The sequence below is a fragment of the Macrotis lagotis genome, chromosome 1 (genome assembly GCF_037893015.1).
Source record: "Macrotis lagotis isolate mMagLag1 chromosome 1, bilby.v1.9.chrom.fasta, whole genome shotgun sequence".
Taxonomy (NCBI): Eukaryota; Metazoa; Chordata; class Mammalia; order Peramelemorphia; family Peramelidae; genus Macrotis; species Macrotis lagotis.
In genome coordinates this window covers 123,036,641-123,062,635 of record NC_133658.1, presented here as the reverse complement: position 1 = coordinate 123,062,635, position 25,995 = coordinate 123,036,641, and the positions used below count along the sequence as shown (strand labels likewise).

General features: G+C 37.3%; 1 protein-coding gene across 1 annotated transcript in view; it reads left to right on the top strand.

Annotated features, from left to right (window-relative positions):
• SPRED2 (sprouty related EVH1 domain containing 2) overlaps positions 1–25,995 on the top strand; it is a 164,186-nt gene that overhangs the window by 96,111 nt on the left and 42,080 nt on the right. The gene's annotated exons all lie outside the window — the stretch shown is intronic.

Below are 25,995 nucleotides of genomic sequence, written 5' to 3'. Positions count from 1 at the left end.
GTCTGTTCATTGATAGGAAGAATAGTCACCCAGTTGTCACATAAGTAAGTATAAAATATTTATTTAGGGTTTATAAAAGATGCAGCTGTCATAAACAACTTTAGGGCATTTACAACATAAATATCAAGCAGGATGACTGGAAACAGATTGCCAACTTTTTTGTATTCAGGAACCTAAACCCTTTTTCAAAGCACATCTTGTTGAGTTCTAATTAGAAAAGGAATATTGATACCACAGGGCAGGTAGGAGGCACACTGAATAGAGTATTGGATCTCACTGAAGTCAGGAAGACCTGAGTTCAAATTCAGCCTTAAACATACTGATTGTTTGATCCTGGGAAAGTCATTTAATCCCATTGACTTCAGTTTCCTCATCTACCAAATGAGCTAGAGAAGAAAAATGGCAAATCACTTCAATCTCTTTGGCAAGAAAACTCAGATGGAATCACACAGAATCAAACATTACTGGTAGGACTGAACAACATTGACCACAGGATGAGATTATTTCAAAGCAGAGCTGACTTGTGTAGTGTTGCTTTCTATACATCTAGTCAATGTTTATAAGGAACACCCGGGTGCACACCTATATTTATTCAACTCTGAAGCTAAAGAAGTGAGATCTCTTACAACTTTGAGCACAGTTGGTTTGGAGGGAGCGATTCATGGCTGTAGATGTATAGACAGTAATTTTAGGTATTTCCTTGCGGTATTTGTTTTCTGAGGTACTTTCAACGCTATCATCAATGACTGATCATTGCAACTTACAGGAATTTTTAAAAGAATATTTTAATTGGAAAAAGCATCAGTCAGCTGTCAAGCTTCCAGCTTCCACTTTTGAGAGCAGGATGTTGAATGTGAGTAATGACACAACAGGCCTATAAAATGCAGAATAACCCTCTGATGACTCATCCAGTACAATGCAGTATATTTGTCAAGGAGACTGAATCATATATGGGGGAAACCACTTTTCAGGCAGCCAGCTGGTTCTCAGGTCAGCAAGAGACGATCCATTTTTATCAGAAGGTTTATAGTAGCAATAATGGTAACACCGAGCACTCTGGCTCGAAAATGTAGAGGAAATGGCATCTCCCAGCAGGTATGTGCTTGGTATTTACATATATCTTATTTTGCCATTCTTTTCTGTTTCCTGTCTTCTCCATTTTCTGATCTTAATTTTTTTTTTAGGTTAAAAAATTCTAATCCTGGAAGGCTAATTCATTTTTTTAAATATGTATTTCCTCTGTGTGTATCTATATGAAACTTCATCTATAGATGGAAACAGACATTTCCCCCTCTTTCTTCTATAGAAAATATATATTTTGTCCTATGTGGTCAAATGTGAAATATTTTCATATTTAGTCCCTTTCATGAAGACCTGAATGTAAAGGGGGGTGTTGTAAAAGTAGAGCCCCTTTTGGTGGGTAATTTTGAGTTTATTGCATGAATAAGAATGGTTGAGTTGAGTAAGGGGAGTTATTGGTAAACTACTGAGATCTATATATGAAATTTTTTTTCCTTTTAAAGATGCATGACTTCATACAGTAAACATTATTCTAATAGTGAACATAGTTATATTTGCAAGCCAAAATGTAGCCATGCTAAATTCATACAATTATGTTTCCATTGAGGCAGGGTGGTATAGTATTAGGTAGGAAAGAGTAAATATAACTTAGAAATGCCATGGATCATACTGCCACATCTCATAGTTAAGACTTCTTACTGAAATGAAGGGCCTGCATTTTATTCCCTTTTTTGGGGGGAGAGGGGATATGTAAATCAAACCATGCTTAATCCACAGAATCCATGTACTTAAACATGTTAAGCATTCCATTATATGTTGACAGTCTATTCAGTGTCTCCTCATTTTAAAAATAAATGAATTTTTTGAGTCTTAGATGTTACAGGCAGATGGCTATAGATAGAGCATGGCATGTACTATTTATGTTTCGTGGGCCAACATAGCGAGGGGTCAAGACCTGTAGCCCATCTACTTACTAATTCTCTAAAATTTGGAGTTTCTTTAGTAGAATTGCATTTATAGGAACATCTTTCTATTACTAGCAAAATATTGACCAATTTTGGGGGTACCAGGCTTGAAAAACAAACATGCATTTTTCCATATCCTTTTTCCCCCCATGTGAAGCTTTCAGTAATGATTTGTCTGTCTTAGGTTCCTTGAAATATCCTGGGAATCAGGATTAGTTTTAGAAAAGCTGCTAATGAATACATTATTTATACATCTCAGTAGTATCCATAGATTAGATAAAGTAGGAAACTAGTAGCATGGAGATGTTTTGTGTTAGCGGAGGGGGTTAATTTGTTTTTTTTTGTTTTGATTTCTTTAGGAGGAGGGGGTAAGAATCAAGGTGTCTGCTTTAGAATTGCCAGTTTACACAAGGACATGTAGTCAGCTTAAAATTTCATTAATTTTACATATTGTAAATGAATGCCACCTGTCATGCAGTAACGTGCTAATTATAGTAGAAAACAATAAGGAAGAAGAACAATATTTCAAATATGTGGGAGTTTTGCTAAGAAGTTTCCTGTTACATCTGTGCTTTTCATATATTAAGTGGATGTTTAATAAATAGCATTTAATAACTTCTTTTAGTCAGATTCAGTATGAGTACAGATTTTCAATTATTTTTCATTGAACTTTTTTAAGTCAAATAAGTTACTGAAAAACTATTTATTAATTTAATTAGATTAGTTGTCTTGCTTTTTCCAAAAATGTGACTCCAACATCTTTGGTATATTCATCAGAATTAATTTAGCACCTAAGTGTTCGTTAGAAACATTTATTAACAGATCATCAATTAACATGTCCGAGTTATGTGACCAATCATTTTACCCTGAAATTTTTTATAACTAAACTACTTTGACTTGCAAGTAAAGTGGACTAAAGTGTTTAATTCTTCTTAGGGATACATAGTGAATTTAATGTAAGGATGAAAGGTTTGTAGATTTTGATTTACTAATTGTGTTTTCCATGATAGTCTTTATGCACACAAGAGTATGCTATTCTTGGTCTCCAATGATTTCTACATCTATGACTTTCATAAAACTGCACTGATCCTTTCAGGAAGGTATAGATTCTTTTAGCATGCTTGCATTACTCTCCTGTCTGAATATATTGATCCTTATGATTTTTTTTTTTGGAAGAGAATTACTTCTGGGGTTGTGGTGGCCAGTCTTACAGGCTTCAGTGCCATTGAGAGATAGGTATCTTCTATCTAGAAAGATAACACAATTTTCAGGTCTTTTCTCTCTAAGGGAAAAGAGGTCCTTCAACAGTCAGTAGATTTTTGTAGGCCTAAGAAGTTCAAGGTTTGACACAAGGAAATGCAGGATTCATAGAAATAAAAGATAGGTCTCCAGACCCTACTTCCATCTCCAATTGGATTATTTGAATCTTTCCAGTATAGTTAAATTCCATTGCCCTTAGAAATAGATAACTTTCCAAATTTTCTGTCTTCTTTAGTATCTTATTCATAGATAAATGTGATATTGTAATAATTGACTCCTTTCATGAACTGTTTAATACTGTATTTTAGGAAACGGCTCAAAAATTGTCTTCTATATGAAACCTTTCCTGATTCCCAGTCATTAGTCCCTCTCAGCCTACCTGGTAATTAGCAAGCTCTGTTTATAGATGTATTTATTCACATCATATTTAATGTAAGCTATCTCTGTTGTTTCTATATGTACTTGTCTTTTCCATTTGTAAAGGTCTTTGCAAAAAAGGAATCATTTCATTCTTTGTACACATATAACATAGTTAGCAGTTAACAAATACACAAAACTATGGCATAAAACAGGTGGCATATTATTATTTAGTCTTCAAATTTTGTAGTTTCTCTTCTTTCCCTCTTATCTGATTGATCTTTAAATGCATGAACACAACCCTAATATCAAGCCAGCAAAGAAATTCTGTCTTAACTGCAATTGTTTTGGGGGAAAACTCAGATATAAGATGTCTCAATTCTTCTACTTTTTGCTCATGTGATCAGAAGCAAGACATTTAACTTCTTTGGATCTCAGTTTCTTCATCTTTTAAACAAGGGTATTGAATTAGATGACCTCTGATTTCTTCCAGTCCTGAATCTATAGATATTTTTATGACCTTAGCTATGGTTAAATATTAGGTTTATATCAGATCTGTTTTGTTAGAAATTATTAATGCTATGATCAATCGAAGATAAAAATTCATGAGATCTTGTACATAGGTTCATTCATCAGTGTGAAAGCCTGGTTCACCAACTGGATTAGAAAACATTTTTTTGTTAAGATTTTTGTATCTTCTTTTGGGGAAAAAACTTAGGGCACCTCCTTATTAGCCTGTGACGTAAGGGAAATAGTTTGTAAATTTTAAAGGACTAGGTAAATGTGAATTATGATTATTAAGGTACGCTAGAAATATTCTATACCTATCAGAGGAGAAGCCCCTATTGATTGCCTTTGTGACCATAGGCAAATCTCTCTGGATCTCAGTTTCCACATCAGTTGAATAGGAGGATTCATTGGATTTAGAAGATCTCTGAATGTATAATCTTATGACTTAGGTCCAAAGAAATGAATTGACTTCATAGTCAGTGGCAGATCCAGGAGGAGAACTCCAATTTTACCAGTGCCAGGAAAATATTCTCCTGTCATATCAGAGCACAGATTTGTAGATAGAGGACCTAACCTGAATCCCATCTCTGCCATACAACTCTGAAATCTTGAATACTATTCCTTTTCTGAACTTCAGATTACTCTCTATAAAAATGAGGGGCCACGACTAGGATATTTTTAAGGCTCCTTCCAGCTCTCAGTACTATAATTCAACAATATTTTGAATTGCAAAGACCTCACTGATACTATTTTTAAACATATTTCACTTAAGTTGACTACCTTTGTTTCATTGTTATCTCTGAAGGTGAGAACTTAAAGGAAAAAAAAACTTGTTTTAGACTAGTGGTTTCTTCCTATACATATAATCTCTATTGTCTACTAGAGACCTCCTTTAGTGCCTCATTAGATCATGAAAGGAGTCAAGTCAACAAACATTCACCCAGTACTTAGTCTGCACAGTTCACCTATGGCTCCAGGAAGCTATAGCATGGGCAGCAGCCATATCCAGTAAAATTGTCTGGGCTAAACCAGATTGAGGGTAACCTTAGCCTTAGGTGAGTTAAGGGATGTCTACCCCAAGGATGTGAAGAATGTCTACTCCAGTGGAATGGGAGGATGAGAACAATTTTTCCCAACCACCATGAAGGCAGGCACTGTAGAACACCTGGAGCTTGGTCAGACACCGAAGATGCCAAGGCCTTCCACTGCATCATGGGCTGTCACCTGTCATCCTGACTTTTTTCTTGCCATTGAACTTGGATGTTACTGGAGGAGTAAGGCCAATGACTTTGTGTGACTCTGCCTCACTTAGCCAATTTACTCATGAGACAAGATGGCACCTCATGATTTCATGATCATCTTGGAAAATGGAGGATATGCAACAACATTTGCTAAGTGCTGGGGCAAGAGAAAGCCCTGTCCTCAAGAGGCTTGTGGTCTAATGACTGGGTTTGTATGATTAGACCCATCACACTGTCAGTTCTGATAGGTCCATGAAGGCTACCAACTTGGAAGACTTTGATCAAAAGCTTGACTGTAGGATTTGTTTTTACCCAAAGCACAGTCTAATTAAATTTAAAAAATTCAGTATCCAAATGGTTGACCACTTTATCTAGTATCTATTTGTAATTGGTTCTTGTTTGTTTATTTGTTTTTGAGGGTTAGTGGAGCAAAGGGATGGCTAGAGGACTTTCTACCAAGGTGGTAGATGGGATAGATCTGATGGAGATGACAAACTGTTCACATTATAATATTTGAGGTATTTAAATATAGCCTCACTATATTAACCCATAAGCAACATAAGTTGCCTTTGCATCCAAGGGCCCTTTCAGTTGAGATAAGGGGGGCTCTTCAAATTATTAATAAAGCACAGGCAGTGTGTGTCATAAAGGCACAAGAAGGGCGAAGAGCAAAATTAGTGTCTCTGGGTGGGCGTCTGTTCTCATCATGTAGCCGAAGAACTGTAATATTCAAAATCAGGCAGGAACGCATTGCGCAGAGAAAGAAAACAACCACTTTTTTTTGTTTGTATAATATTAAAAAGATAACTGACCTGTGTAACAGAAATGAAACTCTTGCAAAATAGCTGTTCTCCTTCATCCTTTCCTTCTCATGACATCAATCTCTAACTTAAGTTCTTTCCCTTTTTGGACCTTTGCTGTTCAGTTAACACCTAAAAACAGGAAGAATAATGACAGAATTCAACCTGAAATATGCTTGGTGAAAATACATCCCATGATAGTAATGATCTTGGATCTCCTACCCATGATCCTGAATATGATGTCAAGGATTTTAATGGTGAAGCAGTTAATTTTCTTCTATAGAACTGTGAGGAGCAGTATAGAAATTTAGTGTATTTTTGCTTGAGTTGATTACTTTCCTTCTTTTAAGGTAATTCCATGAGAAAATCTTTTCACCTATATTAGAACCATCAGAAAATGAAAATATGTTTGCATTTTCAAGTCAAATTTATGAATAACTCATTTCACACAAGAAAACAAAGCTAAGTCAGTACTTTGATTTGTAATCAAGGTCATGTTATCTTTGGGAAGAAGAAAGGTATTTTATGTTCTTTCTCTTCTTTCCTAAGATGTACCTATACCTCAAATAAGTTATTTGAGATTTAAGAACTGGTTTTGAAAGACTACAAAACTAGATCAAACAATGGATAGATTTTTATAAAAAGCTTGTGCCAAAGAAGAAAAATATAAATAGAACTCATGATTTTTTTTTCCAATAGGAATTGACCAAGCCTTTCATGTAATACTTGTGGAATAGACAGGTGATTTGGACCAAACAATACAGCATAGATTATTTGGGAACTAACTGGTTGAAGGATTAGACCCAAGAAGCCTAAAAACTAGTCCTTAATTACCTAGGACACTGACTAACCCAGGATCACACTACTAGTATCCTTCAAAAGCAAGACTTGAACAGAGATTTTTCTGAATCTAAGCTCTGCCTTTCAATCACTAAATTATTTTGCCTTTCTTATAGAGTTAGTCAAAAAAAAAAAAAACCTGGATTGTAGTAGTGGTTTTGATGATGACTTCTTTTGAGAACCAGAAATGATTGTTTGCCACAGACTGTACTTAACTGCCAACTTCATCTCATGGTAATGCAAGCACAGTACAACCATATCATTATAGAGTTGTAGTTTAAATGATAGACGTATAGGAGGCACATCTTCATTCTTTGCAAGTGTATGTAGGATTGTTTCCCAATGTTTTGAGTAAAATTGAACTTTATAAATAAGTTAGCTAAAGTCACTGCTGTTTAATCCAGCAAACACTTACTAAGCACCTACTACATGGAAGGCACCTTCAAGGTGTTGTGAATATCAAGACAAAAAGAATAGTTCTTGTTCTAGGGAAGTTTACATAGGGGTGGGAAAATGGGAAATAGAGTGCACACACACACACACACACACACACACACACACACAAACATATGATATAATTTGAAAAGAGGCTAATAACTGAGATATGGTAGTCTGGGCTTGGGAAAGCTTCAAAAAGGTGACACTTAATTGCTGACCCATTGTGGGGTGGGAAGGCTAGCCTGTGCAAAGACAGAAGATGTTATTTCTGGCTCAAGGTCAGTCTATCTGGAATGGGTAGTGATCTGGAAGAGTCCTCAGAGCCTCCTGAGCCCATTTTCTTCTTACAAGTGAGGACACTGAAACATACAGAGGTTAAATGACTTAGCCACAGGTCTCCTTGACTGCATAGCCAGTATTCAAGCCATATGTCCCCAAGCTAATCAGAGGCATTTATGTAAGGGATGGGAGTACACAGGAGAGCATGGAAACAGAATATTAGTCCACCCCTACTCCCACGGAGCTCACAGTGTAATGAGGGAGACAGACAACCCTGTACAAACAAGACCTATACAGACTAGAGTAAGGCAATGCCTTAAGATTAAGGAGGCCTGCAGAAGGCTTCTTGGAGAAAGTAGGATTTTAGCTGGAACTTGAAGGGAAGCCAGCAGTCAGAGATAAGGAGGGAGAGCATTCTGAGCCTGGGGCCAGCCAATGAGCATGCTCAGAGAAGGGAATGGAGCCTGTCATATCCCAGAAAGAATGAAGAGACCTGTTGGGAACCCTTGTGTATGGGAACATTGTAAATTATCTTCACCTGGTGTCTTTGAACATCTACATACCACAAGAGTGGGAGTGGATTAGAGACTGGAAAGGTATTTAAGCACTTTTATTCTGGTAAATAAACGGAACACTTGGAGATCTTGAGGGAGAAACTTGTCTTCTTTGTCTTCTTTGTCCCTCCAGTGCTCTCCTGGGAAAGATAAGGGAGTCCAGAAGTGGAACTCTACAGAGATCCATGTCTCTAGATGGCCCAGAATGTGCAGAGACTAGAAAGGGAGGAAGGAGAGAGATTATAAAGAGCTTTAAAAACCAAAAAGGTTCTGATATTGGATCCTAGAGATAGTAGGAAATCACTGGGGCATCTTGGAAGAGGGCTGAATCGGTCAGACCTGTGTTAAAGGATGAGAGCTGAGTGGAGCTTGGACTGCAGTGGACTCCTCATGGTTAGGAGAATCCCAAGTCATTTGGTGCAGGAGTCCAGATTGGAGATGCTGCAGGGGTGGCACATCAGAAGGGAAGACATAGGTCAGAGAGTCACAGAGAGAGAGAGGGGTTCATAAGAGGGGAGGAGAGCGGGTGGGGGGGCTCTAATTTGGGATATACTGGGTTTAAGGTACCTATCAGACTTCCCCTTCGAGATGTCATCATTCTGTCATAGCTGTTATCTTGTCAGCCTTTTCTCCAGCTTAGTCCCCTCTCCACCACAAATTCTTATCACAGGCCTGTTTGCTATGAGACACAATCATGTGTTCAAGTTTCCCAAGCAAATTAACCTCCCCAAGGGTCTCCACCTTTGTGATCTATCAAGTAATCAGAATAGAAAGCATGGAAACAAAATGGTCTCTGGTTTTTGCACAATATTTCAGTATTGATATTGTGAGAATGAAAGGAGAGAGAGAGAGATAGGCTAAGCTCAGACTTTTGTTTCCAGCAGTTATATGTGATGATGGTATTTTTCAAGTATCTTAAGGGGCTTTCTTTAAATTTTGTATCCAAATACATTCTTAAAGGACATTCTAAATATCCAAAAATATCCTGTTAAAATAATTTTAAAAGATCCTTCCCCCAAACAATACTATTAGCGGGAGAACAATAATATTGAACAAAAAAAAAAAATTTAAACATCTTTTGAAATGCACATAAGTGAACAGAGGGAAGCCTAGATGGAAATATGCAAGCAAGACAGCTTTGAATATAACATAAAATTTAGAAAAACAAGCTGTGATTTCATATGCAATCTACATTATCTGATTAACTTTGTGCATAGAAATACTCATTTGGTATTTAAGTTTAAAATTATGTGTGTGTGTATATATATATACATATATATGTGTGTGTGTGTATATATATATGTATATGTATATATATATATATATATATATACATATACATATACATATATATATATACACACACTTGCAAAATCCACTGTGGTATCTCCTGTAATTGTATGCATCTCTTTATCTCCCCTTATATCTAATGCAATGCCTCATATATATTTCAGGAAATTGTAATTTTATTAACATCGATCACAGCCCCCCCCAATAACTTAGTAAGTGGTCTTAGTAAGTTACACTAGCTTAAAAATTAATTCCATTATGGCTAGCCTGCTGATTATCCTCTCTGAACTTGGCCTTGGCTGATCCTTGAACATAGTCTTGACAGCCATCTTGCCTGGTAGTTAAATTTGCTAAGTGATTGGGTATGAAAAATTTGGAGTAGGCAGCAGCTTATCAAATAGATTTAGATGCAACATATGTTACTCCATTGATTTCTAGGGTTAATTTCAGTGGTCTCACTGACTAGATATCCCCTTTAATAAAGACATTATCGTTAAAATGAATGAACCCATTTAGCTATACTTTCTCATCAGTCTTCACTACTTCTGTGAGAATAAATCTGATGCATTCATGAGATACCTCAATTTCTGAAAAGTTCTATTTTATTTTATTTTATTTTTTAGGTTTTTTTCAAGGCAAACGGGGTTAAGTGGCTTGCCCAAGGCCCACACAGCTAGGTAATTATTAAGTGTCTGAGACAGGATTTGAACTCATGTACTCCTGACTCCAAGGCCAGTGCTTTATCCACTACGCCACCTAGCCGCCCCTGAAAAGTTGTATTTTATATACATATAGTGGCATGCTATTGTAATTTAGTTTGGTTATACTGTGAGTCAAATCATATTCTCCAAATCATAACCAAATAAGTCTGGAGTAATGTAATTTGCCATTAAAACTGGAATTATTCCTATCTGCCCATAAGGAAACTCAGAGAAGTTCTAGAGTGTAGATTTTATTGGACAGATTCATTTCTCTCTCTTCTCTCCATATTAGAGAGACTCATTCACAAATGTTATCATTTGAATCATATGTGCCATTTTTAACAGAAGTATGCAGGAACTATTGTTTTATCCTATAAAACATTTATGACAGTGAAGGCTGTAAAGAATTTTTAGGCTTTATACCAAATTTTTAAATCACATTTAAGATTCCATGTGACTCCAGGAAGCTATAGCATGCACAGTGGCCATACTTGAAAGAACTGTCTTAGCAGACACATTAAACTAGTTGAGAGTAACCTATAGGCCATAGGTAAGTTAAGGGGATGGCTGCTCCAAATATGTGAAGATTTCCCTTAGTAGAATAGACAGATGAAAACACCTGGTTCCGTCTGCCACAAAGGTTTCTGCAACAAGTGCTATGGAGTGCTTAGAGCTTAGACACCAAGTCATCAAGGTTATCCACTGCATCCTGGGCTACCACCTGTCATCTTGACTTTTGTCTTGCCTCTGACTTTGATGAGTCTGGAAAAGAGAGTGAATCTGATGATCTTGTACAACTCTGCATCCCTTAAATCTAACTCACTTGCCAGTCAAGACATCACTCCATGATGTCATTGATCCTCTTTTAAAATGAAGGATAAACAAGATTCTGTGCCCTACTTCTTTAAGATAGTATCTCCTCAGTACTTTTGCTTAGTATCTGCAATGTTCATTTGCTAAATGCGTCTCTAAACATAGAACTCTAGAAACTTAACATCTTAACTTGTTCCACACGTTTAGGTATGTCCAAGTATTGTCAATAAATTTTTCATGACAGTGGTCAACATTCATCCATGGAGTTCTGGGAACTCAACTCACTCTTTTCTCTTAACACTTCCTTTTCTTCCTCTCTTCCCCACTTTCACTGAACCTCTCTTCACCTTTATGATCTCTTCTGTCTTCTGACTGAGAATAACCAGACTGGGAGGGTTCAGGATTCTGTGATGGGAGCAGAGAATATATAATTTAATACAGTTTAGCACACATTTATTCAGTGCCTGCTATGTCTACTTAAGAGTCCCAAGGAAAAGAAAAAAGAAAAACAATCCTTGCCTTAAGGAATTTATTTTTGGTAAGGGGAAGAATTCAGATGCTAAACTAGTCGAGCTCTTTGCCAGAGAAACTCAGAACATTGACATCCCTTGGGTGAAAACTGGTGAGATGGGTTGATTGCTAGTTAGTTAAAAGCCAGGGGGGAAAATCCAAGATAAAGGAGTTAAATTTAGGAAACGTAGTGATTTATCCCAACTCAAAACTATCTAGTATGGTATTTGACCCCTAATTTTGAGGACCATCAAGCTATCGATAAACATTTATTGTGTGTCTTATTCTATGCTATCACTCCACGAAGTACTGGATGGAGTCCTAGTTTTTGTAAAATTGTAAAATGAGAAGGTTGGAATAGATACTGTCTCTAAGATCTATACTAATTATGATCCTCTGACCTCTTCTTTTTTGTTACTTTCTTTTTCCCCTGGCTCTCAAAAGACCTTTTCCCTACTCTTTTCTCTATATCTGTGATCATTCCTACTGTCTTCTCTTGCATCTCGATGTTCTTTGGACACTGACAGTGTGTATACCCCAGATTGAAAGTGTCTCCTTCCTGCCAATTTGACTCTCCACTTAGGGTTCCCCATTTTGTTCTAAATCTTTTTTTTATTCCTCTCCTTCATATATCACCAGTTGCCAGGTCCTGATGATGCTATCATCACCATAGTATGTTCCATAGCTATCTCTTTTCCTCTTATTCAAATTTTCCTTGCCACCATGATAACTCTGAGCTCAGTCTCTCCCTCTCTTCATTTCATCCTTTACCTAACCACTAGGGTCCCTGTTCTAATGTTCAGTTCTAATTGCATCACTCTTCTCTTCACAAATCTTAAATGACTCCCTCCACCCACCCCCATCCTGCCTCCAAAATACTATATATGACTCCTGGGTTCAACAATCAAACCAAGCCCCAAGTTATTTTTCAATTTTAATTGATTGCACTCTTCCTCAAGCTGTCCATCCTTCAACCAAACTAACTTCTCAAGCTATTCCATTGGACTCCTTCAATTTATATAATTACTTTCTCTGTCATATATTACAGTTATTGGTGAGTATGTAAATCATGGGATCCAGAGGTTTAAGGAATCTTGAGAGATTAGCAATAGGAAGGAGTGGCGGAGGCAAATTTTGTCTCATTTGAGGAAAAATTGAAGCTATCCCAGAATAAAATGGGATGCCTGGGGAGGTGGTCGGTCAGGCTGCCAAGTGGCACAGTGGTTAGAACTTGACCTTGGAATCAGGAAGATCTGAGTTTGAATCCAACCTCATATGCTTCCTAAGTTGGGAGACCCTGGATAGATCACTTAATCTTTCTTTGCTTCAGTTTCCTCATATGTAAATTATAATATATAGCACCTAAATCCCAGGGTTGTTGAGAGAATCAAATACAATAATATTTGTAACGTACTTGGCAAACTTTGAAGTGTTACATAAATGTTAGCTATTAATGATGGATTTAATGAAAATTTCCCTTTCCCTGGAAGTAAACATCTGTAAGACCAGTTGATTATGTGGTAGACGAGATTAGAAGACCTCTGAGGTCTGGATGGATCCCTTCCATCTTAGATTTTGTGATTATTCTATAAGTTAATTCCTCCATTTTTCAGATGAAAAATCTGAAGCTTGTGATTTTGTCTCCTTATCCTCTGAAGTTGTAAATTCCTTGAGAGGTCTGTGCTGTTTTTCATTTTCCCCCCAGCCTCAATCTTGCAACATTGAATTATTTAAAACATACATATGTAGGGATTCAACTGGGATTGAACAAGTCAATTAAGTGTACATTCTAGAAACTTAATTAGTGTTGGATTTTCAGTATACGTTTAGCCTCATATGAAACATATAGGCAAGGCCCTCCCCACAAATACTTAACTTATACTGTATTTCCTTCATGTATAAAATGACCCTTAATTTGGGGCTCAAAATTTGAAAAAAGAAATGTATTACATAAAGTTATTGAGCCCAAGTTTATTCATCATGAAATTCAAGGACCTTCTGCTCAGAGCTTTCAGGCATCTTTTGGGCAAGTCTGGTGCATGGACGCATGTTTAGTCCAATCTGTTTCATGAACCTGAAGTACCAGTTGTGTTCTCCTTTGAAATCAGTAACTTCTTTTTCATCAGTAATTCTTCCTGTCTCCTGCTGAGCCATCTTTGTGGACACAGGAATTCCAATGACCCTTTGCTCTTCAATTTCCTCTCTAACTTGGGCCATTTGGCTGACTTGCCTCTCATGGCCTCCTTCTGCTGTGGCCTTTTCAGGAGGGTTTTTTCTTCCAGTCTGCCAGTCTCAGTATGGGGGGGGGGGGCTTCCATGGGAGATGTCTTTTAGGTATCCCCAGTTAGAACTTGGAATGCAGAAGAAACCATGTTCTAAATGGAGGTCAGTTTCTGTGAGGGTTCTGTTAAACTAGATTGCTGAGCTTCAGCTGTGCTATGGGTTAATAAATAAGCTTTTGTGGGCTGGCCTTGGAATTTAATACTGTTGTTTCTATGGAAAAGTGCATTCTGAATTTCAAAAAAAAATTGCTTAACAAATGAACCTTTTGGAACCAGTCCCATTTGTAATTTGGGGGCAGCCAGCATCGCAGAATTTACCATAGGGTCCTCTAGAATTTGCACATGTATTTAATCTGTTTTGTTCTGTTTTCTTAGGGGAAAGGAGGGGTTGGCAACTAACTAAAAACCCACCCCTTTTCAAGAATTTGCTATTTAAGTAGTTTGAGAATTGAATGGGGAATGGTATCTTCTCTGCCCCCCCCGCCATGTTACTAATTCTTAAAACAGATGGAAAAAAATACTTTAGGGGAGAGTTTGCCTCAGTACTGCTGAACTTGTTCAGTGGTAGATTATTGAGTTTATTTGGAGAGCCCAAGCAATGTAGTCCTGGAGAATCGAAGATTTGTGGATTGACTACACAGTGGGGTTGTTATCAGGTGAGAAATGTAAGCCAAGATAGGTGAATTGACTGAGAAAATTTTATGCACATTTGCTAGCAGTTTGCTGAATTCCTTGTTGGTGTGTTTGAATATACACATATGTGTGTGTAAATGAGTATATACATGTGTATTTACACACACATGCACTCACACAAGCATCCAACCTCCCCTTCATTTCTCTCCTCTCATTTTTCTAATCTGATCTCCCCACTAGAAATAATGAATTGTGTCAACACCTACACCAGGTAGTATTTGTGTCTGCTTTTTTGTGCTCTCAAAATTATTTCAGGTTTTCTGAAGCTTGAATGTTTTTCATTTCTTTGTGGAATATTTTGGTTATGTTTTGAATTTGCTAAGGCTCCAAAAGATCACTGTAAATTTAATCCTTCATTCACACATTCATTTAATAAGCATTTATTTAATAAGTCTGATTTAGATAATGCTATAATGAGCACCAACCATGTGCAATGTACTTTGGGAGTTATAAAAATGAATATGGTATACACAGATACCTATTAATGGAGGAAGAAGGCGCATTTCTGTGGTGTTCTGTTATTCTCAAAAGTGATATGAAATGTAATTTAATGAATCTTCAAGTATTTATTTTTAAATACCTATCATGAGTCAGATACTAGAGATAATAACATAAATGTGACCTAATCTCTGTCTTCAAAGAAGTTACATTCTACTGGGAAATATTGGTTAATGATATTCAAGGCAGGTCTAAACAATATATATGGTGAACAGATACTGAGGTAGGATGTTTTGTCACTATACCATTGATGAAGCATTTTTTTCTTTTTTAAAAATTTTTATTTATTTGTTTTTACAACAAGCAATGTTAGTTTTCACCACTCACTTTTTTATAAGGTTTTGAGTTTTACCTTTTCTCCCTTTCTCCTCCCCTTCCCAAAAATAATTTGATAGGACTGTATGTGTGTAATTATGCTAAACATAGATCCATATAAATCATGTTATGAAAGAACCAAATGCAAGCAGAAAGAAAAAATATTAGAGAGAAAATAATGATGTAATATATAAGACGGCTTTTAAAAAATTGAAGATTGTAAGCTTGGTCTGTGTTTAAACAGTTCCCTCTCTGGGTATGGTATTTTGCATCACGAGTCTTCTAGAATTGTCTTTGGTTATTGTACTACTAAAATGAACAAGTCCATCCTAGTTGATAGATGAAGCATTTCCTTATGAATCAGGCATCTTAATAAATGTTGGAATTGCAAGTAGAAGCAAACAAATTCCCCTGCTTTCAAAGAACTCACATTCTAATGGGGAAAGGCCACAGATAAATGGGAGGTCAAGGGACAGTAAGTGTTTGGCAGACTGAAGGGGCAAAGAGGATTGTGCTTGTACAAGATGAGGCAAAAGCTTGCCTACCAAAGCTGATTTAATAGCAGGTTCATCTTGGGGAGGAGATGGAGGTGATGGTCTAAGGAAATAGGGCATATTGTAGAGAAGACTTGATTATTATTGTGGAAGTGAAATGTGTAGGAGGCGAGGCATGTTCTACATGAGAATAGATAGATCAGAAGACTTCATAACATGCCAATGCTGACCATATTCTGATGACCTGGCAGGTAGCTTAACTGGATGAAGTATGATTGGGGTGAGGGGCATCTTTACCCCCAACCTTGGGTGGAGGATTAATCTACCTATCTGTAAATCCCAAAGCTTTGTAATATTCTTCCCATGGACACTGCCATTGTGTTTTTTACTTTATTGTGGATACTCCACACAGTAAATATTTTCTGTTTGACTGGGGCCATCCCAGTATAAAAATGCCCATGTGACAAAAAATAAAAGAGTTTTACAGGTGTATTCTATAAGAGGGTACTAGAAATTGGTATCATAGCCATTTTGAAGGAAGGAAAGTGAAATCCACTTCTCCCCATGAACATTGTCTCTTTGAGGAGACCCAGGATAGAGGGCAGATGAGACATTTTACAAGTAGCATTGGCATTTCCAGTGGTTCCAGCACTGGGTCTGGAGTCAAGAAGACTTCGATTCAGAGTTGGTTTTTGAAATATTTACTGGCTATGTGAACCTGAGCAAGTCCCCTAATCTCTGCCACCTCAGCTGTAAATTGGGAGTATAATAACAGTAACTTACTTTACCTTGGAGGGTTGTTGTGAGAGAATATTTGCCTATTACAAAGAAGTTTTTTTTTTAGGTTTTTTCAAGGCAAACGGGGTTAAGTGGCTTGCCCAAGGCCACACAGCTAGGTAATTATGAAGTGTCTGAGACCGGATTTGAACCCAGGTACTCCTGACTCCAGGGCCGGTGCTTTATCTACTCAAAGAAGTCTTATTTCTTTATCCTTCCCTTCGATTCCTTTTATGGAGAGTTAAACCTGATTCTGAGCAGGCAGCCTGCTTGTGAAAAAGTTGAAGCACTTGGGAATGAGAAATGAGGAAGAAGCTCGTTGCTCCATTGGAGTGTCAGCTCTGCTCCTTTGTGTCCTCAGCACTGAAGGCTTTGCCCGAGGACAGCAGCAGGCACACAGTCAACTCATACTCAGTGTTTCTTGACTGACACATAGCTGAACAACCTAAACCAGCCTGCTCAAGTGACTTGCTCTGGATCCATCCCTCAGCTTCCTTGAGTCCAGGCCCACCTTGCCATAGTTCATCTGAAGCAGCTTCTCCCTGATAGAAAAAAATGCTAACATTAGAAACGGAATTTCTGTTCTTTCTGTGGGTTCTTTAAGATGTAGTCTCTTTGGTTTCTGAAAACTATCTCCATCAACTCTCACTTATACCAAAGAAATAAACCAAAAAATCCCCACCAGGATAGCAATGGTTAATTCAATTAAAGTGTATCTTTACTCATCTTTTTTACCTCATAAAAAATGCTGAAAAAGTCAGTTGCCTATTATTTGAGGAGAGCAGCTTTTTAAAGCCTACATTGGGTGATGTCCAAAAGGGGCATATGATTTTTTGCATTTTTTAAAACATATTTTGTTTTTCCCCTGTTAAAATTTTTAAACTTTTTTTTTAAGTTTTGAGCCCAAATTCTACCTCTCTGAAAAGGGATTCTTAGGGATCATCTGAGCCCACCCACATATTTTACAAATGAGAAAACTAAGGCCTAGCAAGAGGAAAATTGGTGACTGCAGCCCGGCCAGATATGCAGTCTTTTGTAGACCCAGATCCTGTGACTCTAAAGGCTAGATGCTCTTTTCAGTATACCAGACTGTCATGCATTTGAATTACCAGCTGATTAAATATTCAAAATTCAAAATAAATAGCCATCTTTCCATTACCTGGTGTTTCATATGAAGTAAATCATAGCAGAAGAAAGGGTTCTTTTTAGGTTTTTGCAAGGCAAACAAGATTAAGTGGTTGCCTAGGATTTGAACTCCTGACTCCAGGGCCGGACCGGTGCTCTATCCACTGGGCAACCCATCCGCCCCCCCAGAAGAAAGGTTTCTTAAGAGGTGAATTATCTTTATTTTACATGAGTAGTCAGGGAGAAATCATAAACTAAAATTTGGATTTTTTTTTTTTATCTTGGGCTTCCCTTGCTTCAACTTTTGTGTTGCACAAATTGCCCTGAAGCTCTGCCCAACAGACATAGTTAATTTTGTTTTACTCAGGCATCTTTCACCTCCCAACAAGTTTAGATTCATTTAAGTCCATGAATGTTTATTGAGTTGAATTTATTTTATTTAAAATGATTTTTCTCTGAATTTTTTATTCTTTGTTGCTTCTAGAGCTGAGTTGTAGACTTTATTTTTAAAAATTGTAAATTTGAAGTAGATTTCTTGAATATTTTCTAATGAACTGTTGTGATGTTAAAGGCATCTAGACACATGTCCTAATATTAGGTTTAAAGATGTTATTAATAGTTCTGTGGGGTTTGGGAGTCTGATGCTAATAAAGCTTCCAACCATAATTTCTAAAACTGTCTCAACAGATCCTTAAAATAACTATTTACAAGTGTAGAGAAGCCATGAGTATTTCTGTAGTAGACTACTTACGAGAAGAGATTTAATTTAGTAAGGAAATATTTTAAAATATGATTTGTTCAATTAATATCATATCTGTAGATTAATTTCTAATTTGAATTTATTCCAGGATATTTTTAATTATAAGTAGCAAAGAAAAAACTGAGGCTCATCCTCTTAGGAGACAGAGGAAGGTATAGAATTGATGTCAAGGAAAATGAGAAAAGGATACCTGTAGAAGAATTCGTCTTGAATGAAATAACAGAAACTAACTGAAGATAGGTTCTTTAGTAGAACTTGACTTAAGACTTTATCATTTTCTTTTAAAAATATTTGTGAAAAATTTGGTTTAGCAAGTTTAAATGACAGGAAATATAATGGATGAATCACATGGCCCAGAACAAAAACTCACTGATGAACCTATGATAGTCTTAATGATCTTATTGGGTTGGTAGGGGACTCCACCATGTTGAGTGAATTCCTTGTCAAAAACTTCTAGGAAGAGATAGGCAGGAGTCCCACATGATTGGGAAGGCATTGATGGTTTTTTATCAGCTTTGTTGGAGGAAATATCAACATCAGTAATATCACCAATTCACTCAAGTATTATATTAAACAAATTAGTAAAAACACTTTTACTATTTAATTCAAAAACTCACTTATTTATATCTAAATCATGGTTGGGTTTTTTTTTTAGTTGAGTTTAAAGACATGAGTCAAATTTTTTCTCATTTCCCCAGGCCCTGCTAGTAGCTTATAGTTTGTTCATCTGCAAATGAGACTTTTACCATAGATGGACCACAGCTATCAATCAACACAAGTTTATTGACACTGCCCTAGTGATCCAAAAGTAAAACTGAGATAGTTCCTCAAGGTTCTCTACTGAGGAAAGCAGCATGCACACACCCAAGTAAATACAAAGTATATCCCAAGTAAATATGAATACCTTGATTGGAAGGGGTGTATGAACAGAACTTTGAAGGAAGGAGGAGAGTTCACCCGCTAGAGGTGAGTCAGCTCTGTGGGGAGGGACTTTACTTTGTATAAAAATGGAGATTTGTGTTTACTGAGATCTACTATATCTCACCTGGTCAATAAAAGGATCTTGGCTAGAGATGAAATTCAGCCTCCCAGGAGGGAATACTGGGGAGAGAAGGACATTTGGTGCCCCACTGGTACTTGTTAATTTTTTCTTATCTCACAGTATATTTGAAATCCTTCTTTACCTTGTAGAAGAATGTCCTCAGGGACTACAAAATAATCCCACTAGCGCAACAAAAGTGAATTGTTTCAGGCAAATATATGATCTAATCGTATAATTCATTTCAAATACAAATGATAATTTCCTTTGGTTTATCTTGACCTTTCAGTTCCCAAATTTCCTTTGGTCTATCAGTCAACAGATATTTATTAAGAGCTTTATACTATCTTCTAGGCACTGTGCCGAGGAGTAGGATTACAAAGAAAAGCACAAATCATTCCTTGTCCTTAAAGAATTCGTATTCTAATGGGAGAGACAAATAGGATAATGATTGAGCTCATACAGGATGTTTAAGGAGGGGCAGCTAGGTGGCGCAGTGCATAGAACACCAGCCCTGGAGTCAGGAGTACCCGAGTTCAAATCCGACCTCAGACACTTAATAATTACCTAGCTGTGTGGCCTTGGGCAAGCCACTTAACCCATTGCCTTGCAAAAAGAATACTAAAAAAAAAAAAAGATGTTTAAGGAGCCAGAGGAAAGATGGTGCTAGCAGCTGGGAGATCAAGGAGAGACTTCCTAGAGAAGGTGGGATTGAAACTGAGTCTTGAAGGGATACCCGAAAGCAAGGGCTGGGGGGGGCACCCCAAGCAGTGATCAGTATAGGGCATCAGGATGCCAGGAGATGAATGTCCTAGTGAGGAACACCATGAAGGCCAGTCTAGCCAGATGGTAGAGTATGTGGAGAGAAGAGTGTGGTAAAGGAAGACTGGAAAGGCCAGGTTGTAAAGAGCTTTCAAGGCTCTATTGGGTACTGGAATTCATAAGAAGTCCCTGGAGTTTAGGGGTGGGGGCAGGGCTGGTAACAAGGTCAGACCTGCCTTGACTTTTGGGGGAAAATCACTTTTTGTGACTTAGCTGAGGGTAATTTGGAATAAGGAAAGAATTGAGGCAGGGACAAGCCATTAGAAAAGATTGAGTATCTGAATTATGTGCTTATATCCCACCTTATGAAAGCATCAGAGACTGATACAATATCCAGACCTCCTGATTCCCAGGTCAGTCTATATGTCACTAGGACCACACTGCCCCGGGGGGGGGGGGGGGGGGGGGGCGCAAACAATGTCTAATGCTGGTATGGTGGGAGTGGGCCCACCTGGAATTTTCCTTTCCTCACTGATAAGAAATGGCTCCAGCCTTCAACAGCCAAGGGGCAACTCGGCATCTTGGCAAGCCTGCTTCTCCAGGAGGAAACCAGGGTCATTCCAGAAGGGCTCTCCCACAAAAGCTGTTCTTTTGTAAGGAAAGAAGACAAGTGGGTTAGTCACCATTCTCCTGTTAAGGGAAGCCTTACATGGTTGTCTTCTTTACATTCTTGAATTCATACTTGAGAAGCAGCGGGGTGTGGAAAGCCTTGGAATGAGGAAGACCCTGCTTCTGTCTCCTGACTATACTATACTAGCCAGGTGACCAAGAGCAAGTCTCTGAACCTCTCCATGCTCCTGGGCTATTCTGTAAAATTGAGCTGCTGGTTAGGGAAGAAGTGAGCGGAGTTCTGAACCTCCCATTTCCACATTCAAATTCTAGTTGACTTCATAATACAATAATAAAACAATGCTGTGAATATTGTGTTGCACTATTTTCCTAGCATGCAGGATTTTTTTTTTTTAATTCTTTCTCTTTCAACCTCCTTTTGGAAGAGATTTGGGTTAAGGTTTTCTTTCTCTCAGTACCCTGCTATAATTTTTTTTAATTACACCACAAATGGATAAAACTTGAGTCAGTATAATTTCCATGATTTTCCTGAGAAAATTTATTTCCTTTTTGTCCTGGATATAGAAGAGACCAAAGAAAGAATTGAACAGAGAAATATATATTTTTCCAGACCTATATTTTCATTGATAAAATATCGAACACATTCCCAACCAAGACCTACTACACTCCCAAATACAACCTGAATCAGATTAAAATGTAATTGAGAAATATTTAATAAAATAAGTAAAAATAAAATGTAGATAAATGTAGTTTTCTCAATCAATATGTAAATCACGGGGCTGCTTATATAGTTTTAATGGCCCCCATATCTATTTGAGTTTGACACAGTTGCTATATAGAACTATGTGGAAAATGTTTCTCTTGCCCAAATAAATTTGTGATTTGTTCTTCAGCTTTTAGTCTAGAACAGTTGTCTGTAACAACTTACCTAAAGTGACCTCTAGTGTATGTCAAAGGCTGGACTTGAATTAAGATCTTCCCTGACTCTTAAGCTGATTTGCTATCCAACATGCAACATTGCCTCTCTATCCTAATATGTAACTTTACAAATCTTGTAGAAAATGGAGACTAGAAAAGAATTAAGTTCTTCAGTGTTGTGAGTGATTCAGTGGATCTATCTATATCTATCTATATTTATATATTTTGATAAAATAGTTCAAAATATAACTAGGGCAGGATTGATGGCACATTCTCTCTGGTTGTCCCCCATGCACGAAACACTGTCACTCCTCCATTCTGCCCCCCTCAGCTTCAAGTTCCAACTAAAATCCCATCTTCTCCACTCCAAATTCCAGTGCCTTCCCTATTTATTCTGCTTATAGCTTGCTTTTTTGATTTTTGATTGCATGTGTCTTCCCTCTAGTAGATGGTGAGTTTCTTGAAGGCAGAGACTGGTTTTTTGCCTCTTTTCATGTTCTCAGTCCTCAGCACAGCAACACATAGTAGTAGGCAATTAATAAATGTGTATTGTGTTGAATTGAATTGAAAGTAGTTATTTCAAAGAAAGTATTTTGTGTAGTAAAAGTTTTATAGACTTTCTAATAAATTATGCCAGAAAGGAGCCAAAATGGAATGGAGAGTTAGGAAAAAGCATTTATTAAGCACCATTTCATTTGATCCTCATAACAACCTTGTAAGCTTAGATGCTATCATTTCCCCATTTTACACTTGTGGAAACTGAGGCAGTTAGATACTTATGTCATTTGTGGGGGGGGGGTTTCCCAAGGAAAACTGGGTTAAGTGGCTTGCCCAAGGCCACATAGCTAGGTAATTATTAAGTGACTGAGGTCAAATTTGAACCCAGGTACTCCTGACTCCAGGGCCAGTGACTTATCCACTACGCCACTTAGCCGCCCCGACTTATGTCATTTGTTCAGGGTCACAATAAGTGTCAGTGAACTCTGGGTATCTCAATCCCTGTTCTTGCTGCCCCACTCCATCCCCAGGTCATTCATATTTTAAAATCTAGAAGAAATATAACATATACACCCAACTTTTTAACAAGTGAGTTCCAGCAAAAATTAAAACAACTTGTCAAAGGGCAGTTGTTGCTGTTGAGTTGTTTTTTTTTGTTGTTGTTCTGTCCCCATTTGGGGTTTTCTTGTGGAATGGTTTGTCATTTCCTTCTCCAACTCCTTTTTCAAATGAGGAAACTGAGGCAAGCAGGGTGAAGTGACTTGCCTAGGGTGAACCAGTTAGCACCAATGGCCAGATTTGAATTCATGGGGTTTTTTCTTGGCTGTAGGGCCCCATGTTCTAAAGGTTGACTGCCTTGGCAGGGTTGACAAAAGAGTTAAGAAACTAAGACAAAAGAAGGGTTTAAGAAAAAAAAACCAACCTCAATAACTCAAGCCACATGTGCAAAATTCAAAAACTTAGTTTTGTTCATGTCTAATAGGTCCTTTGAGGAAGGCCTTCCTTTAGGATATAACTTCTACCCTCCTGTGTCCCTTTAAAATTCTGCAACTTAGAAATGTGGTTCTGCCTTGTAGCACCCTTCACTTTCCTCACATCCCACCTTGGAACTACATCCCTCTGTCCTTTGATGAAAACAGGCAGCATTTTCCTTGACCAGACCAAGAGCTAAATTCCCCTTCCTGGTCCATCTCCCCACCCCACTCCCCCCCCACAAATTCTCCATCTGTTTTTAGCAGATGTTATTTTCTTCTTTCCTTCCAAAAGGAAAAAGGGGTGGAGGCAGGGTCTGGGGGAGAGGGAACTCTTTCTATGGCCTACCTTTTACTCCTCAAGTTCATTGTCATTTTTGTTCTGGGTGGGGTTGAGTGACTGAAGACCTTAAATACCCAGCTGATAAGAAACCATTGGCTGGCTGCCCTGCAGCTGGATAATCCAGACAGATATTGTTTCCTCCTCACTTTTCAGGGCTCTACTTTAACCCTGCTGACTTCTTTTATAGAACTAGCCACATGCTTCAGTGCCTCAGTTCATACTAGTCTGCCTTTTTTTTAAGGACGGTATATTCTTGGGGGGACAGTGGGAGGCAGGGTGTAGGAGTAGGAGAAGGGGGCAGGAAGGAGGATTTTGCAAAGAGCAGAAAGTTACAGTAGGGTTGGTGGAGTGGGGGAGGTATCTCTTGGCTGATGATAATCTTCCACCTGCATTTTAAAAATTAATCTTTCATTGGTTAAAAAAAAATGCTTTCTTGAAATGTTAAATGGTTTGCATTCATTTGTTATATAAACTTTTTTCTTCCCCCTTCATCTCCTCTCTTCTCTCCACTCCCCTTCCCCCACAAAGGTGCCCCTAGCTGCTGGAGTCCAGTAAAATACAGGTCATGTTTAAACAAGAGGTGTGTGAGGCTTGTGTTCTGCACCTTGGTAATTTCCTGTCATGAACTGGTAACACACGTATAGGATTAGGAAAGCAGTGTGGTTAACTTTCGGAAATGCCTCAGCCAGTCTGTCCTAAGTCACTGTGGGAGAGATGCCCGAACAACACAGAAAAGTTTGTGTCTGACTGATGTGGGTAGGGAGAAAGGAAAAAAAGTAATTATTAAAAAAAAAGAAGAAGAAGCCCAGGGTCTCAAGAAGTAAACTAGCCTCTTCAACTAGTTTTTCCTGAGCTATCAAGGACAATGAGTCAAAAACCTTGTTTTTAAGGGTGAATTTTCCATCTTAATTATTTCAGTTTTTTACTTCATTTTCCATTAACCAAGGGCAGCCTTTCCCCTAAACTATGGTAATTCTTTATATTTTGGCATAAATTTACTGCCGAAAGTTCTTTTTTAAGCATTAGAATGCAAATTTCAGGCTACCCTAATTCTCAGAATTACCTTTTGCATGTAAACACAAGGAAAGACATTCCAACTCCATGGTAGACCTTGCTCCTCATTTGATATCTGACCATTGATAATCTTTTAAATTTTATTACTCTGCTTTTCCTTCAATGAAATGGTAAAATAGCTTGATCAGCTAGCTGTTATGACATTTGTGAACCTCTTTCATAAAGCATTTTCTTTTTAATCAAAAATAATTGAAGATAAATTATTGTAAAAGTATTTGTGTTTATATTTTATCTTTTGATATATGAAATGTGGCTAGACTGTTCATCACATACAAATAGACAAATTACTGATTTGATGGTCTTGTGGAAATAATTGTTCCAAAATGTGACAAAGAATGAGAAAAGAATGGATATGATCTCTGAGGAAGCAGCTTTTGGCAGGTTTTCAGAGTAACTTTATTGTGAAACTAAAGTTATTTAGACTAGCAAATAAAATGGTAAACAGCAGGCTATGTTGTAGATGAGATGGTTGAAGGAAAATGTTTTGTAAGCTATATAAACTGTTTTGTGATTTGCTTTTGATTTGAATGTTTATCATCTTTGTAATCTTACCAAAACATAGCTAGATTTCTGAAATGTTGAGAATCAGTTTTAGGTCAAATTTTAAAGCTTAATGACTGTCTGACCTTCCTTTTCAGTAAAGTCAAGCTAAGTGGTATAATTTATAGATGCCACATAATGTATGGTGAAACTGGTTATATTTTCAGAGCTTATACTCAAAACTGACTTGTAAACAGGCCATATGAACTGGTATTTAAAACTTTAAAGCAGATATGTGCCATAAGATTTTAAAATATGAATGAAAAATCATTAAAGAATTGGATTTTAAGTTGATTTTTAAGCAACTATCTTTTTATTATGATAGTTTAAAGATTTAATAAGGAATTGCCTGTTAAGTAACATATTTTTCTTTTTTAAGCAAATTTAACACAATGCAGTTCTAAAATCACAAAGATTATGAAATAAAAGAATTCTTATATTCCATCTACTCTACAAGGGTTTTAGAGAGGGGAAATCTAAAATGTTGAAAGTACCATGGGGTACCAGATAGGAAAGTTTCAATCTCTTCCTATAGAGAAGTCACAACTGTATTATTTTAGTAGAAAGAGCACACAATGGACCTTGAATTGGGAAAGACCTGTGTTCAGATCCCTTTTTCAGGATCCATTAACTTTGAAAACTATGGACAAGTCTTTTAATAATTGCCAGTATTTATTTTATAAAGCCCTCAAAGGTTT